Source organism: Microcebus murinus, chromosome 17 (assembly GCF_040939455.1).
Source record: "Microcebus murinus isolate Inina chromosome 17, M.murinus_Inina_mat1.0, whole genome shotgun sequence".
In the NCBI taxonomy this organism is placed as follows: Eukaryota; Metazoa; Chordata; class Mammalia; order Primates; family Cheirogaleidae; genus Microcebus; species Microcebus murinus.
In genome coordinates this window covers 50,474,026-50,493,530 of record NC_134120.1, presented here as the reverse complement: position 1 = coordinate 50,493,530, position 19,505 = coordinate 50,474,026, and the positions used below count along the sequence as shown (strand labels likewise).

Genomic DNA, 19,505 nt, shown 5'->3' with positions numbered 1-19,505 from the left:
CATATAATTTCATGACAAACATTCTTCTTTTACACTATAACTGCAATACAGTTTTATGAAACCTATAATTGCCGCAATCTATGTTGTTTCTACCAGTATAAAATCAATAACTATAAAATGGAGAGGCTATGTCCTTGAAATTGGTTATAATGAAAGCGTGCCTATTGTGATTATCTATATTGCAAATCCTTCATGTACTGCTAGTGCATATATGTTTACTACTGCATATCTTTTTCTCAAGCTTCAGAATGTTCTATTCCAATGTATTAATACTAAATTACTAGTCACTCCTGTCGAGCTCAATCATCACAACAGAAAACGGGGGTTCAGAAAACAAAGTAAAGTTGAATCACATGGCAGGATAGGAATAATTACTGCAGGGAATCCTTGGGAAGATGAAGAAGATGAGCAATGTGATGAAGACTTTGCATCTCTTAGAAGGGCATTCCAGGGACTTCCAAGAAGACAGAAACTAAAGGATGAAAATAGGTGCTTGGGCCATGACATGAACTTACGTTGAGTGGATGGGTATTGAGAAATACAGGTCTTCCAAAGTCTTTCCTTCTCAAGCATAACAGTTATTCTGCATCCCAAAGACCTGAGATTCTAGAGTGAGTCAGTACCTCTGAGACATAAATTAAAAACATATTGAATATTTAAACAGAGGACTAGATCTCTAGAAATGCATATTCATCTACAATGTGTAACAACTTTCGAAGTATTTTGTGGATGATATAGGGAGGGGATACCCCAAAAGTTTCCTAGTGAGCAAGGCCTGGTAAAGGGAAACTGGGAAGATTGAAGGTGTGTAAATGCCCCTGGTCATAGCACGTTGGCTGAGAACATGAGCTCTGGGGACAGATTGGTTTCTCTGGTTTGAATCCTGTCTCTGCCATCTTTTGGCCATGATTCCTGGGGTAGTTGTGAAATTAAATGAGCTAATTTATAAAGAATGCTTAGTACTGGACCTGGCGCTCAGTAAGTGTTCAATAAATAGATATTATGTTAAGTCATTATACAAATATTTATAAGGACTTGGTAGGCTCACCAGTGACCTTAATACTATTTTCTCTGTGAGGACTTAAATTTATCACCTGTAAACTTTTCTACTATGTCGAACTTTCCTTAAATCATAGTTGGGAAGACATTACTATATTTTTCAAGAATATATATATATATATATATATATGTATATGTACGTGTGTGTATGTGTGTTCAGGTCTTAAATCTGACATGTATTATATTCCTAGAGCTCACTAATATTTTAATTTTTATCATCTCAAATCTACCACTTTCTAATATCATAATATTTGATAAATTACCTAACTTCTCAATCTTCTCATCTTTGAAATGGGAACACTAGAATATTTATTGTGAAAATTAGATAATATAATTCACAGTGCATGGCACAGAAGGACCCAACACATGTTAACTACCACTAACATTATTACCACTCTTATCATTATAATTATTCTTCTTAAATACATTCTTCACTATCTTTGGTATGATTGCTACCGTTAGTCTTTAAATTGTGAAATTTGAAACAGAATGTTTTGTACAATTTTAAATAAAATATTAATATATCCAAAATCTCAGAGTACTATTTAACTTTTGAAAACATAATTTATCATCATCATTTTGTACCCATGTAACACAGTATATTTAGCTTAAGCATAGATCTCATGTCATGATGTTGCTAAATTATCTCCAAGGACAACTGCTTATAAAACTTCCCAGACCTGATCCTTTGCAGAGGAAATTTTATAACTTTGATGATTCTTAATATCAAAGTTAAGCTGTTTCACTCTTATTTATAACTTTATTTTTTTTCTTATTAATAACTTTAAACTGCTGGCCCAACCTGTTGAACCTGTAAAATCATAAAAGAAATACTGAGGCATCAGGATGCTACCACTGTCTACTACCGACTCCATCTAACTTGTCTGACTTTGTACTCAGTCTTACTTCCATGATTCTGAATACTTAGAACTTGATTCCATGATCCAACCTTCCTGTCCAACTCTGATACAGATTGCATTCACCAGAGTACAATACTGGGTTTGAAATTTGGGGGAAACCAAATATTCTGGCTTCACCTCTCATATTTAGATTTAATATTGATCATGCAAAGCTGTTTACCAAGGTTTATAATAATGTTCTCTATGAATTCTTATAAACTATAAAATAAAATTGTTTAAAAATTTTCTCCTCATTTGATATTCTTCATTTTTAGGTTGATTTCCAATATCTCTTAAAATAAGTTAATAGTATGAGCAAGCAGGAATGAGAATGATATGTCAAAACTTTAGATATACATCTAAAGATTTATAGTATATGTAGTATTACACAATAAAAATAAATTTTCAATAGAGCTAATTTACCTTTTTATGTAATCTTGGCCTAAGCCAGATTCTTGACAAGAACAATGTAATTAAATTGTTTCATTGAAGCATTTACAAGTAAGTACACCATATGGTCTTTCAGAGTGGGCAACGAAGTAGCATTAGACCATCTGAACAAAGTAAGAAACTGCTTCTATTGAAAAGAAAACAAAATTTTGAAACCATTCAGTCTTAGTAGTGTAAAATATTTCTTTTCCGATTTTTAAAATGTAAGATCTTTGGGAGTGTTTATCCAAACATTTAATATATTTTTAATTTTATTCTTGAACATAGTGTTTTATAGTTCAAAAATTTGAATAAAAAATCTAATATAAAAAAACCTCTTTGCCTTCCATTAAAATGCAAGCAAAATCAAGCTCGGGAATTCTGTTTTAGGTGATCCCAGTGTTACTATTTCTAGAAATAGTCCACTGCCAAATTAGGGTAGCAGAAGAGACTTATCTCTCTGGAGCTATTGCATATTGCCAAGTATTGAATCTTGTGTTTTTAATTTTACGAACTTGGGAAGTAGTATTTATTTAGTGCTCACCACATGCCAAGAATTTTATCTGTTCGGAAATTCTAGAGATGACCTTGTGATGTAAGGCCAGCTATTTTTTTAAATTTTTTACCTGTGGATAAATTGTGATTCAAGGAATTAAGTAACATGCTCAAAGTTACACCACTAAGAAATTCAGAGAGAGGGAGAGAGAGAGCTCTAAATCATATCAGTTTAATTTAAAGCTACCTTTCATTGTTTTATCATGCTTTCCACTTCGCTATTCTATCGAAGACTCTTTGAGAAAAAAATTTTCTCCCAAGTAAGACAAAATATTAATAAATCCTTATGTTTGATGTCTAACAGAATTATACAATGTCAAGTATATCAAATACCATTTTAAATTTTTTCTAGACTATTTGTCCTATTTCTTGATTATCTATGAGGACTTTTTTTTTTTTTTTGGGAAGGGCAGAGTAGGATGGGGGTAGGTTTGTAAAAGGGGAAGGCATACAGAGAAACTTCAAATGTCTGAGTATACTTTCAGCGGATCCCAGGACAGTTTCTAGGAAGAAAAATTCTACTTCTCCAATATTCTGAAGGAAACCAAATATTTGGTTTTGATATTAGTGATTAATGAAAATTTAAGTTTCACTTAAATATCATATCTTTCATTAGGTTAATACCTAGTCATTTTGAGTATTAATTACAATGTTCATTGATAGCTCAATTATCTTGTTTTATTAATTTGTTTCCGATGTGTTGGGAAGGTTTCAGAGATAAAATCTCTTAATACCTAAGAGTTTGTTTTTTTATTTTCCAAAATGAATTATAATATTTAGTACCTAGCCTATCTTCCTATTTAATCTTACTTCTACTTCATAAGAAAACAAATACTTTTTCCCTTTTGCACATTTAAAAAATTTATTTTATTTATATACATTTATTCTGAAAGTAGATAGATTTAAAGCAGTAATTCATAATTCTTGGTATGAATTGAGAGGAAAGAATATGGAATTTCAGATAGGTGGAATTAACTATATTTGTGAAACATTTAAGAGTCTCTTAACTCAAGTAATACGAGCTAAAACTTTAATTGTTAAAGTTTACTAAAACTTTAACAATTAAAACTTTAATTGTTTAAACATTCTAGAGGCTCTTCTACAAGAGTCATTTTACATATAATCTCTTATTTAGTTTCACTTCTATAATATGATTTTATAAAGATTATGGCCTCGTGATTTTTTTTTGTTATATTTTCTTTGTAAAAGTCAATATTATTTAGTAATATCAAAATGTTTAGTGCATTTTATGGCGGTTTTATTCAAAGAGATCTTCTTAGGTATGTCATATCTGACAGTAAAATTTCATGATGTTGAAGGAGTAGGTATGATTATCAAGCAAAGACTAAAGTGAGTTCAAAAATATTTCCCACTTTTTTATGTTCACCCTAAAACTGAATCTATTTGCATGAGAGAAAGAGAGCTGGACTTGAGGGCGGAGGATCAAGTTGCTAACTATGATTTTAGGCAACTCACTTTCCTGACCTCCGGAGCTGTAGAGTTCTTTGTTTTTGTTTAAAAAACAAAAACAAAAACAAAAATGTCACTCAATTGTTGTGGCAATTAAATGAGATCATGTTTATGGAAGTGTTTTTGAATTTCAAGGTCCTATAAAAATGGTACATGTGAAGGTTACCACAGCATTTCCCCTTTATCTGCACTTTTGCTTTCTGAGGTGTCAGTTACTTGCGGTCAACCATGGTCTGAAAATGTTAAATGGAAAGTTCCAGAAATAAACATTTCCTAAGTTTTAAATTGCGTGCTGTTCTGAGTAGTGTGATGAAATCTTGCACTGCCCTGCTCTCTCCTGCCCAGGGTGTGAATCAGGCCAGTTGTCCATCGTATCCATGCTATAGACTCTGCCCACTCATGAGGCACTTAGTATTTATCTCGGTTATCAGATGGACTGTTGTAGTACCATGGTGCTTGTGTTGAAGTAGCCCTTATTTTACCTAACAGTACTTTACTAATAATAACTGAATTATTAGTTATCGTTGTTAATCTCTTACTGTGCCTAATTTATGAAATTAACTTCATCACAGGTACACATGTATAGGAACAAAGCATAGTATATATAGAGTTTGGTGCTGCCCATGATTTCAGGCATCCATTGGGGGTCTTGGAATATATGCTATGGTGGATAAGAGGGAGCTAATGTAACATGAAAACTTACGTTATAAGAGTGTTAAGGGTTTAAATGTTAAAGTCTTTAAAATCTTTCAATTTAAAGAATTGCAAAGTTAAGCATGTTTGGTAGACCAAATATTGTACTTACTGCTATTTCCTATGCCAAAGCATAATGTATTCTTCCCTTATATATGCAAGAATGTGTGTGTTTTTTCCATTGGCAGAATTTGCATATTCAGGGTAAATAAGCACTGATAGTCTTCTTATATTTTTGTTAAACATTAAATCCATCTTGGATTATTGAGTCTTGAAGATTCAGAGTTCTTTCACATTGATTGGTGTCAGAGAATTTTTTTTCTTTTTATTTCAAAAGACATTCTATAATAAAGACATCTGCACTCGAATGTTAATGGTAGGACAATTCGCTATTGCAAGGATGTGAAAACAACCCAAGTGCCCATCAATCCACGAGTGTCAGAGAATTTTAAGTAAGGAATAATAGAGTCTATAATTTCAGTGATTCTGATGAGGTCAATTAAAATTATGTATATTTCATAATATAATTGGAGATTGGAGTGAGCTCATTATGTGTGAGCAAGACATACAGAGAATTGATATGAGCCATCAGTTTGCTTGTACGAACTATACTTCTTGATGCCAGTGGAAAGTTTTCAGGCATAGTTGAAAACTTGCTCCTGAGTTAATATGGTAGATTGAAACAGCCAATAATTTATGGGAGTGGAATCAAAACCCAGTGTTGTCTGAGTCCAGAGTCAGGGCTCTTTGGCACTAAACCATACCTTCTTTGTATATATCCTAAAAGAAATCAGTGATCTGCAGTGTGTTAAATAACTGTTTTGTCTCTATTAGTTGGACATGTAGTCTCAGTATTGTGTAAATTATAAAGCATTTATAACAAATTGTTTTCAAGGAAAATTTTAATATATGAGCAAGTAAGGTATTTTTGAAACTCTACTAATTTTAGGCCCTTTACATCTAATAAATTACCCTTTTAATGTCACAATCAGTGCCTTGGTGACCTATGAAGTGATTCATGGATGACTACATAAGGGAAATAATTTATTTGCATTCTGGAATCTAAAATTATACTTCTCAATCTATGTATTAAAAAATAAGCAGCTCCTTGTTCTAAATTTATTAAATGTTTTATTCATTCAATTTCTGTCTTACTTGCCATCTTGCCATTAAAAGGATATATACTTATCAGTTTACCTTTTCATTGTGAACTCCTAGAGAGAACTGTCTATGATTTATTCATCTTGGTATCCATGCTCCCAGTCACAGACTTGATGAATAATAGGCACTCAGTAGATATTTAGGAAATGAATGAGTGAAGGATAAATATAATCACATATATGCTTGGGGTCATTTAACAAGCTAATGTTATAATTGATAAGAAAAAGCTTATTTTTTTATTTTCCATCTACTGATACATTCTATGCTAAGTATTCACTTAAGAAGTATTTACTGAACATTTACTGTGTACTCAGAAAAATTTCTAGATGCCAGAAATATATTAATAAACAAAAATGACAAAAAATTCCTACCTTTATAGACCTAACATTCTAGCTGATAAAAATGAACCTGGCCAAACTTTTAAATCCTTTAAAAATAAAAACACAATCCCCCCCCAAGAAATATTCAGAATAATAATTTTTAAATGAACTACCTTTACAATGGAAAGTAAATGTAAAGTTTCACAAAATACTCAATGGTCTATGAATTGAGACTGATTGGAATTTTTGAATGGATGCTAAAAATAATGATAAAATTAGTTTCTACTCAACATCTAGTATTATCTTAAGAAATTCAACAGAGAGATAAAAAGTATGCTGTATGCTTCTCTGTGTAGTTTTCAACTCTGTTTTTAACTATGGTGTTTCAGATACCACTAATAATTTTTTAAAAAACAAAACACAGAAGCAAAGGGAAATGTTGAGACAATAGAAAGAAAAATGACCACTAGCAAAAGATACTGTAACAGAAACATTGTAAAGTACAGGATCAAAATAGATTTTCATTTCAGCTATGAAAGTATGAAATGAAAAATCTAAAATGGCTCCAACATAAGAAAGAGTAGCAGTTTGACATGATCATTCCAGTACTTCCAGTAATGTTCTCAGTGATGTTTGTAAAGAGATTATCAGTTTATGTATGCATGTATTTATGTATTTTTTGGTTTGGACTGACTGATAATTTTCCTTCTTAATCAGGATTGATAATTAGCTCCTAACACACAACTCTCAAGGATGTTTGTATAATCTTTGTAGAATACCAGAGCTAAAACGTTTCTGTATAAAATGTCATATATTTGTATATTCTTATAATCCTTTTTAAGGATATAAACTATAATGGTTTAAAAAAAGATAAAGATAGCCATCCTTGGCCTCTCAGTTTGTCAATTAGAAAACTACTACTTTTGCTCTTTTTAGATACTGGGACACTAACATGAATTAAATTGAATCTTATCCTCAGGCAGTTTTCACTCTAATAAGAGAGATAAATAATTCAATAAGCCTCTACAACAATGAAATAGAAAAATTTCATGTCCATGTCAAGTGTTAATATAATACTAAAATGCAATAGAAAATAGAGTGGATATTAGACTTTGAATTAACCATTGACCTAGCTAGCCCCTTACATGAGGTAAAATTAGATGTTATAGAATCATTTTGTCATAAGAACCAGGAGCTTTGGTAAGGGGAATTTGCTGGGGTGGCACACAGGGAATGTTCCATGTGGGTGTGTCACCAGAGCTCATCATTTGATCTATCAATTTGTGCCCTAAGTGGCAGTGGAAACCAACCAATAGTCTTATATTTCTAAATCATAAAAATGTCACAAATGATTCATGGCACATATTTAATATGCACATTTCAAGTACCTGAATGTGATAAATTGATTATAGAATTTTTAATTCAAAGACCCAATGGAGTGCACACTTTATGCTAACATCATAACCTTTCAATTCTGTGATGTTGCTGATTGCCTCCTTTAAGACACATTTAGCACCAAAAATTTTAGAATATTTGATTCCTGAGGACTTAAAACAGGATGTGGATAATTCACGTTTTTTGTTTACATCCTCAGGTTTAGTGTATAAACTTTAATGCACAGAACTGGAGTTAGCCACATTGCATTGAAAGAGGACCTTTCCCTCCAAACAGTGCTGCCTTACGGAGGACTTCCCATTTCAGTCTCAGTAGTTTGAACTTTCAACTAACATATCAACCTAACAATTCAAGCCCACCCAGAACAAGCTTAAGTGGTATGATGATCCTGCTTGCCTTTTTGAACTATTAAATTATGTATTCAATAATTTTTATTGTGCAAAGCGCTGAGTTAATTCCTGGAGACCTAGGAATGATCCTTGTCCTTTCTTTCATGCAGTGCATCATGTAGTAGGAGGTAGCAGAAGGTAAGAGCAGCCTTATGATTTGACACATTTTTGCCATCTAATCTAATGTTTTAGCTCATCCTTTGGGATAGCTTTGAAGCCAACTGCGTAAACATCTCTGTTTCTATTCTGGACATTCTCACCCATAAGAAATTTGGGATAACTGTTCATTGCCCAGGCACCTGTTTTTTGATTGTGATGAATTAACTGCTTATTGCTTTTTTGTATCTTCCTGCAGCCATTTGGTCTATAATACATAAGGAGAGAGATTCTTGAATCAACAATTTGTTTTTAATAGTAATAGAGTCTCCATACATCTATTCTGTAAAATGATAAATAAACTCACATTCAATTTTAACAGTTGTTCAAAGCTAAATGTAAACGCTGCTGAGCTTTTTAAAATGTCTCATGACTTTCTTCATTGTTCCTTTGATTTTTTTGTTCCAAGGACTTAAAGTACCACTAGGATGTATTGCTACAGTCATATTTTCTATAATTCATATAGAGTTAAACTCAAAGGAAATATTGATTTTATTTAAAGGCATTCTTAAGATAAAATCCAGATGCAGACAGAGGCGGATTTGAAAGTGAGGAATGGTATTAGTGGTTATAGCCACTTTTGTTTCAAACCTCTTCTTACTTTGGTCTAAGGAGATAGGAAACCTCTGCTCTCTCTTACATGTTGTTTTCCTATACAGTTGGCCCCTCAGTAGAGTTTGAGGTTCCTCTGCATGACATGAGGCCGCTGAACACACTTGGACCTACCCCAAACTCAGACTAGGACCGTTTTACAAATCCTTTTGCAAACTGAGGTCAGGAATATCCCAGCCATCATTAGAGCTGTAGGATTCTAGTCTGCTGTGGCAACAGGGAGATATTTCTATACAACAAATCAGATCAGGAAATCTATGCTAATTCACAGGTTTTATGTTGTTCAATCAAAAACTTGACTCATCCCATTTCTTTTGATCAGCTTGTATGTAAATGGCATTAAAGTATTGCTACAAAAAAGGTTAATTGATACTTATATTGTCACAAAGACTAAGATATGAATGAACTGAAGTGAGGGTCCTTCATCTATCTATTCATCCATTGATGCATTCAGTAGAAATGTATTTTGAGTGCCTTTTATATCTGGGTGGCATTAATTTGAGGATTCAAAGGAAATTCTTCTTGAGTTTTGCTTTTTTTTTTAAATCTAAAGATGTGGTTCAATATAAAAAAAAATGACCAGAAATTCTTTTTCTCTCTGTATTGATAGTGATGTTACAGATCTTTCTAACCAAAAGTGGGTTGCCTTGGCCAATGGAACATTTGCAAAAGTAATTTGAGTAGTCTTGAAACTTACTTGTACAATGGTACTTGCCCTCTGAATGTTTTTAGTACCCAACATCCATGGGAGGAAGCATATAGGCTAGCCTGTTAGATAAGGGCATGGGGCCCAATGACCAGCCAACAACCAGACCCAGGGTGAGGCCATCTGGGAAGAGTAGCCCTTGTCTGACTCAAGTCAGCCTCAAACTGACTAAAGATGCATGAGCTGACCCAGCTGAGATTAGCAGAACCCAACCAGACCAGACAAGCTGTGCAGCAGAATCATAGCTAAATAAATGGTGGTCATATTCAGCCATTGGATTTGGGGGTAGTTTATTAAACAGCACTGATTAACTCACATGGGGGGGTATAAGTAAGGTACCTATAAAACAGTTACATGGGAAGGCAGGATAATATGGGACTAAATATCACCACACTTACATTACCATCATTTGCTGACAGAGAAACTTTTATAAAGATGGAAGAAGCTGAGAAAGAAAAGTTTAGTTTTAAGCTCAATTTTGAAACCTTAAAATCTGTACCCCCATAATATGCCAAAATAAAAAAAAAAAAATAAAAAAAAAAAGAAAAAAAAAATAGAATTGGGGTAAATATAAGTAGGCAGAAATAACATTATAGATGAAGAAGATGTTAATTAATTTTAGCACAGCTGAGAGGCCAGAAGAAACAATGATGCTTGAATGTAAAATCTCACTTTGCAGTCAATTTGGAGGAATAGATCAAGTGATACCGTGTATCAGGTGATGTGAAGGATGGCAGAAACAAAAGTGAAATATTCAGATGTCCCTGCCCTTAATTCCATTCTGCCTCTAGTTTTAAGTCTACATCGAAAGAATGGTTGAATTGTGTTGCCATATTTGGATGAGACCTAAGAAATGCATTTTTGGAAATGCAAATATTTCTTGTTTTCACTAAATTAATCTTTACTACCATTAAAATGGTGTTTTAAGTTGAATAAGTTTACAAGTTAGGAATCAGAAGTTTCTTAAAAATAAACTTTGCTATTACTCTTTTCTTAGCTCTTCCAGCTCACAGTGCATAAAATATCATCCCTTTTTATTGAAATAATATATCCATAATTTTAGATAAATGACAAGACTGTGCCAAATTAAAGTTGTTGTAACTAATTACTAATCATGACGTGTCTAATCAAAATTGTCATAACATGTCTTGTTAACAGTATGTGTATATGAACTAAAATTTCAATTAATATTCTTTTTATTGCCACTGGATTCACAATATCCTGGTTAACTCATACTCTCCCTTCAGATCATAGTCAAAGAATCCATCCTCAGGGGAGCCTTATTTACTTTTTTTTTTTTTTTTTGAGATGGAGTCTCGCTGTGTCACCTGGGCTAGAGTGCCATCAGCCTAGCTCACAGCAACCTTAAACTCCTGGGCTCAAGCAATTCTCCTGCCTCAGCCTCCTGAGTAGCTAGGACTACAGGTGCATGCCACCACACTTGGCTAATTTTTCTACTTTTAGTAGAGGCAGGGTCTCACTCTTGCTCAGGCTGGTCTTGAATTCCTGACCTGAAACAATCTCCTGCCTTGGCCTCCCAGCATGCTAGGATTATAGCTGTGAGTCACTGTGCCCATCACCTCTGTCCATTTCAATTTCTTAATGGGTTTTCATAAAGCTGAGCTCACTTTCTTTATGGGATTTCTTTTAGTGCATATTCATGGAGTGATGTTGGTCTTCCCCATTGAATTGTAAGCTCTTTGAGAACAAGGACCTAATATCTTTAAGCTTGCCATTTTATTCTCAGCATGAAGCTCAGTGTCTGGCATCTCATATACACTGAACAAATATTTGTTGAATGGATGAATTAACAAAGACATAGTACTTTTGCATGCTTGAGGTCTTAATTTAAATTCTAACAATGGAAAACACTGAGGTGAATCCAGGCAAAGGCAACAGCTGAGACCCTAAATGGGAAAGAGTTTAATAGAATTCAGAATCAGAAAAACCAGATGGAACCAAAGCGTGGTGGTCCACAAGGAGAGGGAGGCTCAAGGAGAAAGCCAGGCACCAATCAGACAGGGCCTTCTCCACCATGGGAAGGAGTTTGCATTTTGTTCCAAGTGCAATGGGAAGAGACTAGAGGGTCCAAGCGGGGTCATACTGTCACGTATGTTAAGATCACCCTTGCTGCTGTGCAGGAAATGGCATGGGGGAGGGCTGGAGTGGGAGCTAAGAGATAAGATGGGAGCTCTAGAGTCGTGAGGATCTCGACTTCTTTTAGGTGCCTGCTGTGCATGTGGAGAAAAGTAAATAAGTTTTTGATATTCTCTGAAGAATCATTAGGATGCCTTTGTTGGGTGAGAGAAAGGGGGAATGGAGATGTTTGCTGTATTTCTGTCCTGAGCCTCTGAGTGTCTGGCGCTCCATTCACTGACACACAGAGAGCCTGAGGTGGGAGGGGCGTGCAGTGGTGGAGGCGTGGAGAAAACACAGCTCTGAGACACGTTAAACCAAGACATTAAAAGCAATAATTACAGGGTTGTTTTTTGTTTTTGTTTTTGTGTTGCATTAAATGTCTATATTAGGAAAGAAGAAAGTATCAAATCAATGGTCTAATCTTCTACCTAAAGAGACTATATGGTAAGAAGAGAAGATTAAACCCAATGCAAGCAGAAAAAAGGAAATAATAAGTATGAATCAACTGACTGAAACAAAAAAAAAAGGAAAATCATTAATAAATAAATAAAATGAAAAGGTAGTTCTTGGAAAAGATTAATAAAATTGACAAATCTTTAGTCTGACTAGTCAGAAAACAAAGAAAGAAGAAACAAATTAATAATATGGAGAAAGTCGCAGAGTCTACAGAAACAAAAGGATAGTAAGAGAAGAATTGAGCATCTTTGAGCCATTTTGGGCAGGGAACCTGCTGCGTCGAGGCTACATGTGTCCCTCTAGGTCCTCAAGTGCAGCTGCTCGACTGAATCCAAACGTCACAGAAGAAATCCCTTTATTAAAAGGATTTGTTCCATAAAATTTGGATTCAGTCAAAAGGCCACACTCCAGGATCCAGAAGGCCACATGTGACCCCAAGACTGCAGGTTGGTAAATGTTGGAAAGTCCAATATCTATTAAGATTTTGAACCTATTGTTTAAAATCTCCCTCCAAAGGAAATTCCAAACCCTTTGTTGATGATTAGTACCAAACACTTAGGTGAAAATTATTTCCAATACTTATAGGAGCCTTTCCAGAAAATAGAGGAAGAGGTGATACTCCCAACTTCTTTTATGAGGTCAGCATTATTCTATTAATAAAATAAAAGACTAAGATGTTTCAATAAAAAGGGATGATATTTTATGCACTGTGAGCTGGAAGAGCTAAGAAAAGAGTAATAGCAAAGTTTATTTTTAAGAAAACTAAAGACCAGTGTCTTTCATGACCACAAATTGTATTTCTCTACACTAAGAACAAACTGTTGGAAATCTAAATTTTAAAAACATTGAAATTTATAATAACATAAAGATATTAAAAGGAATAAATTTAACTCTATGTTCAGGCTCTATAAACTAAACACTGCAAAATGCAACTGAGAGGAATTTAAAAAGAACTAAATGATGGAGAGATATTCCTTGTTCATAGATCAGAGGACTCATAATGTTAAGATAGTATTTTCAAAGTGATCTATAGTTTCGAGTAGTCCTAATGAAAATCCTACAAATCATTTTAGTAATTGAACAGTTGATTCTAAAATTTACATGAGACTGCAAATAAAGAAAAAAAGGGAAGAGTCAAACCATTTTTAAACAGAAAGAAAGTTGGAGAACTTACAATACTTGATTTCATTCCTCACTGTGCTACTACATTAGGCAAGACAGTGTGAAATTGAAGAATATTTACATAGATCATTGGAAAAAAAAATAGAAAATCCATCAATATGGTCAATTGGCTTTTGACAAAGGAGCCAAGGTGATTCAATATAGAAACACTTAGTTTTTTCAACAAATGATGCTGGAACAACTGAATATCCATATACGGAAAAAAAATAAACCCAATCTCACATCCTACACAAAAATTAATTCAAACTGGCTTATAGACCTATAAACTATATACAGAGATATAAATTATAAAAGATAGAAGGAAAAAAGGAGAATATCTTGGTGACTTTGGGCGAGGCAAAAAGCACAAGTCATAAAAGAAAAAAATGATAAATTTGACTTTTTAAGTTAAATTAGTTAGTTAAATTAGTTAGTTTTAAGCTAAATAAGTTAAAATATTTGCTTTTTACAATACATTGCTTAGAAAATGAAAAGATAAGCCACAGACTGGGAGAATATGGTTGCATGGCATATATAATAAAAATTTTATATCCAGTATATATATAAGAGCTCTTGTGACTTAAGACAACCTGATTTTTTTAAAAATGTATTTATTTAAAAGGACACTTCACCATAGACAATATAAGTACATAAATAAATGCTCAACATCAGTAGTAATTAGAGAAATGCAAATGAAAATCACAATGAGACACCACTTCACACCTACTGGGATGGCTAACATGAAAAAGACTGACAATAATAAATACTGGGGAGGATTCAAGGCAACTGGAAATGTCTCATATTACTGGTGGAAATGCACAATGGCATAGTTTATTTTAAAGATAATTTTGCAGTTTCTTATCAAGGAAAGCAAAGACCATGTAGCCCAGTAACCTCATTACCAGGTTTATCCCCAAGAGAAATGACAAATAAGTCTACATAAAGACTTAAATTCAAATATTCTTGGAAGCTTTATTTAAAACAGTAAAAAAACTGGAAACACCCCTAAGTGTCCATTGACTGGTAAATAGGTAAGCAAATTGTGGAATATGGATACAAAGGAATGTGAATGATCATAAAAAGGAATGGATTATTGATTCACACAACATAGATGTGAAAAATAATGTCAAAAATCATTCTACTAAGTGAAAAAAGCAGTGGAGGGGAAAATTTTTCCCCTTAGATTCGTTGTCTGGAACCCTGTAAATTATACTGACAAAACACGGTTGGTTTAACAAGAGAAAAAAAAGAAAAGAAATTTATTAGCATGTGCATTGCCTCTATACAGGTGAGTACTCACTGATGAGAAACTCAAGAGGTGGTTAGATTTTGGGGGCTAAATACCTAAGTTAATATGGGAAAGGGAGAGGGGAGAAAGGGTACTTACTGGAAAAAAATCATTTTTGGAAATATAAATGAGTTCTTAGGGAAATAGAATTAGCAGCAATCCCTCTTCTGGGTATATAGCCAAAGAAATTGAAATCAGCATGCTTGAAGCTACTGAGTAATTTTTCTGTAGCTACATTTCTTTGTGATGATTTAGTACTTTCAACTAAGAGTATAAATCTAGTAACTATTAAAATGATAATGATGATATATCATGATACTTATAATTATTTAATTTTTATGGCTAATATGGATTGATCCTATGTAAATCATTTCTACCAATTCATTTTATGTTGGTATTAATCTCACATATTTATAAATTTACAGTGAATATTAAATGCTAACCATACTGAAAAATCTCTCATCTCGATTCTGCATATTGAAAATGATGTTTTTGTTATTTGACTGCATAGCCCTCATACTAAGAGATGGGAAAAGGGAATTGATGATAGTAATTTTAAAAATACTTCTCTTTCATGAATGATGACAAAGCTAATAAGCATATTTCTTGTATCTACTGCTATTTACTCAAAAAAATTATTCTATCCTGAAATTCTGGAATTAAAAGTGTTATAAAGGTTATTCTAATGTTAGCATCCAGAGAAGCTTTATTAAATTTCATAATGCACAATACATGCAAGGGCAGCGATGGCCTTTGTAATTTTTCATTTCCTTTAAACACCTAAGAATCATAAGTTATCTTCTTTTTCAATCTTATTGGAGTCTTCCTTTTTCGGGGGAGGGGGTGGTGTGTGTGTATAAAATTGTAATTAGGGTTTCCACCACAGACGTTCTGAAAACTTGGAAAGGGCAACTTTAATTCATTATATATGAGGGCAAGAATGAATTAAAATCAGAGCTTTCGATTGTGTTTACAGGAGAGCAAAGAGGGGTGGGGGTTGCAGGCATGTTGATTATACAGTTTCCTATTTCACATTTCTCCTATTGCCTCCCACTCGGTTTCGCTACTGCTTTGGCTAAGAGAGTCAGAATGTACTGTGGGGGTGTGTTCAAGAGAACAAGAGAATTACAACTCTTGAGACAATGACAGAATATGTCATTTATTGAGCTATAATAAAAAATAAACATAATTAGCTCAAAAGAACTTTAAAAGTAAGTCCCACTTACCTGTTCAGCTTAAATGCATCTAGAAAGAAAAAGAAAGGGAGAGCTCATCAAACAGGCATCTTCTTCCATATTTGGAGTTGTTATGGTCACTTCCCCTAGTCCACCAGCTAAAATGACGCAAGCAGCTATGAAAGTAGTGGGAGGAAGAGAAACAGTGGAAATATGAGCAATTATACAGTATCTCACTCTGTCTCTCTCCTAATTACCGCCCTTCAAGGCATGCTGTGTGTAGGGGGAAGAGGACCTTTTACTGTGCTCCCATAATATTTTTGAAAGTGAGCCTATTGGAATTTAATTAGCACCTGATGATTAAGTTCTCACAGGAAAGGTTTTTGTTTCGTTTCGTTTTGTTTTACAAGAAAGTTTTAATAGTAAAGACACAGTTGAAGGTAGAAGGAAGAGGAGACAGAGTGAGGATCAAGTTCCCTCTGGAGTGGGAGGGCTGAGAGCTGAGAAGGGGTGGACGGACTGGCCCCAGAACTGAGGGGGGGAGGGGCAAACCTCTACATGGAAGAGTGAGAGATGCTGAAATTTCCCCCAAGTATTGCCCAGTTCTGTTTCTAAAATTCAAATGTTGTTCTCCTCATTTGAAACATTCCATGACTATTGTCTTAAAGTATGTAAACAAAATGGAACTTAATGACACAAAGAGCCAATCAGTCTCATCGCTTATCAATATTTTCTCATTCTCACTTTAATGTTGTCCCTTGAAATAGTGAGCTCTGAGTATTAGATTTGAGCCTTTAAAGAATCTCTTCATCAATGTGTTCCTTTCAATTTGTATCAGAATCTTCGGGACCCAGTTGAAATGACTCCACCTTTCTCTAAAATTCTATGATTGTCACTGCCAAGAGTTAAAACTAGTTCCTACTCCTAGGATCCCCCTTCTTATTATTAATATGCCTCTAATATAGCTTGTCTGATGTGCTAGTTTTATCAGTGTGGCACCCAAAACCAGACTGTGCACCACTTTGTCTTTTCAGTCCTTATGTTCTTAGCATGATTAGGCAACCACTGAAGGTTTAAATTAGAATATACAGAAGAAAATAATTTAAGACAGTACAATCATATAAAAAAGCACAAAAAACATGAAGGGCCATATAATATAATATAATATAATATTACTGTTATTTAATATTCCAGAGATAATACATTTATAACTATTTAAACTGTTATGACAGAGGTAATTGTTAGTAAAACAGACAGATTATAGAATTTTTTTTAAAAAACTCTTAGATATATATCTTTTAGAATTAATTTTTAATCAACAAATATAAATTGTATATATTTATGGCATATAACATGATGTTTTTATTTTTTTATATGTTGTGAAATGACTAAATCAAGCTAATTAACATGTCCATTACTTCACATAGTTATCTTTTTTATGTAGTGAAGACACTTAAAATCTACTCTTAGCAATTTTCAAATATATAGGACATTGTTATAACTATAGTAACTATGTTGTACAATATATCTCTTGAACATATTCTTCCTGTCAGAAAATTTGTGTCTTAAGATGAAAACATCTTCATTATCTTGATCAGAAGCCCTGTAAAATGTTTTTGATATATAGTGATAAAGATAAGACACATGAATACCTAAATCATAAAAAATTACCTTCAGTAAAATGCCCTTAATAGACAGGTAAGTACACTGAGATTTTTTTTTTTTAATTGAAACATGGTAGCCTGCACAGCACCAGACTCAGGTGGTGGGTGCAAAGGCAGTTTATTATGTGACCAAAGCGTTTGTACCCTCACAATATTCTGAAATATAAATATATATGTAAATAAAAAATAAGTAAATAAAAAAGAAATATTCCCATTCTCAATGAAATTGCAAATAGAAAATAAGATTTTTGGAAAATAACTAAAGGGGACCTTCCTGTTCATAATTTTCTTTGCCTCAAGATGGAACTCCCATGTCTTCTCCAGAAAAGCCTTTGTGCGCGTATCCCACTGATCTCTCCCCCTGATCTGTTACCCCATGCAAAGAAAGCAATTCCAACCAATTCCACTTTGTATAAGCAAAAACTCAGACTGAGAGTTGGTTTAATGCATTGTTCTAGAGTCAGCTTGCACTTGAACTTTGATTTTAATATCATGCTACATCTTTCAGATTTCCTACCATGTTTCAAGCAATGCAGTTTCATGGTTCAGTAGTTCACATCTGAATAATTCTTATGCTCCATAAAGATTTGTAAATTTTGCTGTGTCAAGCAATAGAGATGCACTAAATTTTCCTTCAAGTTATGAATGATGAAACTATTATATAAAAGGAATGCTTTAATGATACTGCAAATAAAAAGATTCCTGGGCAGTGTTTGAGCCATTTGCCATATCTGGATGTGATGGTATGTCTTTCTTTTTTAACATCACTTTCTTATAGTAGAGAAATATTTCTTTTAAAAAGATAACTTGTAGTTCTTTTTATCTATTTTGCTTGCTGTTCTATCCATCCCCAACTGCAATAGCTGTTAAGGAGCTATGCTTCAGCTCTCTGCCTTCCCTCCTCATCCCTTATCTGTACTTGAGATTCTGGGGGAAATAATAGAGATGCTTAAATAGAAATAAAATCCTAGGGGGATAGAAAGTATACAATTCACTTTTGGGAGCTTGTTAACTTCCAGACATTTTAATATCAGTGAATTCAGTAAAAGAATTATTCATGAAAGAGTGACCACAGAGCCCTGGAGAACATATTTCTTCCTCCAATCTTTATACTCCTAACTTCGCGCACAGAAAATAGAGCAAGAAATAGACTCCTTTATTGTGACAATGTGCAGGAAATCACACTTTGCTGAATTTCAAAGGTAATTTTATGTCATGATACCTTAAAAATCATCACAGATCTATTTGTATGTCATGTTATGATTAGTCATGGCCTGTCAAATATTATTAGGAAAGAGCAAACACGTTAGCAAGTCCAGCTTAGTGAGCAGAACATCTTGTTCAAAAAAGATGGTAACAGATGAAGGATTATATAAGCAGGTGAATGTGTCAATGACAAAGATCTGAGGGCAAGTAACGAATGGGTGTCCCAACAGGTGGCAGAGCAGAGCAATAAGGAATCTAAGGTCAACAGTATGACCGTGAACATGTGTGAGAAACGGGAAAGAAGAAAGAGCTCTATTTACCCCCACACATATACTTTCAAATTTCACATGGAAATATTAAAACCTGGTCTCATTTCCAAATAGGCAGTTGACATCTCCACGGATGGTGTCTCGTGTCTGAGGTGCCTCCAGCGTGCACCTGGCCAGTAGACCTAGGGGGTAGGTCCTGGAGGACCTAGGTCAGGAGGAAACGCTGGTGGAGTAGGGGAGAGGCTGCTGGTAGAAAATGACAAGAATTCCTGAATCCCTGAAAGGGGGTGACAACAAGTTGAT

The 19,505-nt window shown here is 33.9% G+C and overlaps 1 protein-coding gene across 7 annotated transcripts in view; it reads left to right on the top strand.

Moving 5' to 3' along the window:
- The window catches only part of DLGAP1 (DLG associated protein 1), an 882,341-nt gene that overhangs the window by 109,889 nt on the left and 752,947 nt on the right, over positions 1-19,505 (top strand). The window lies entirely within an intron of this gene.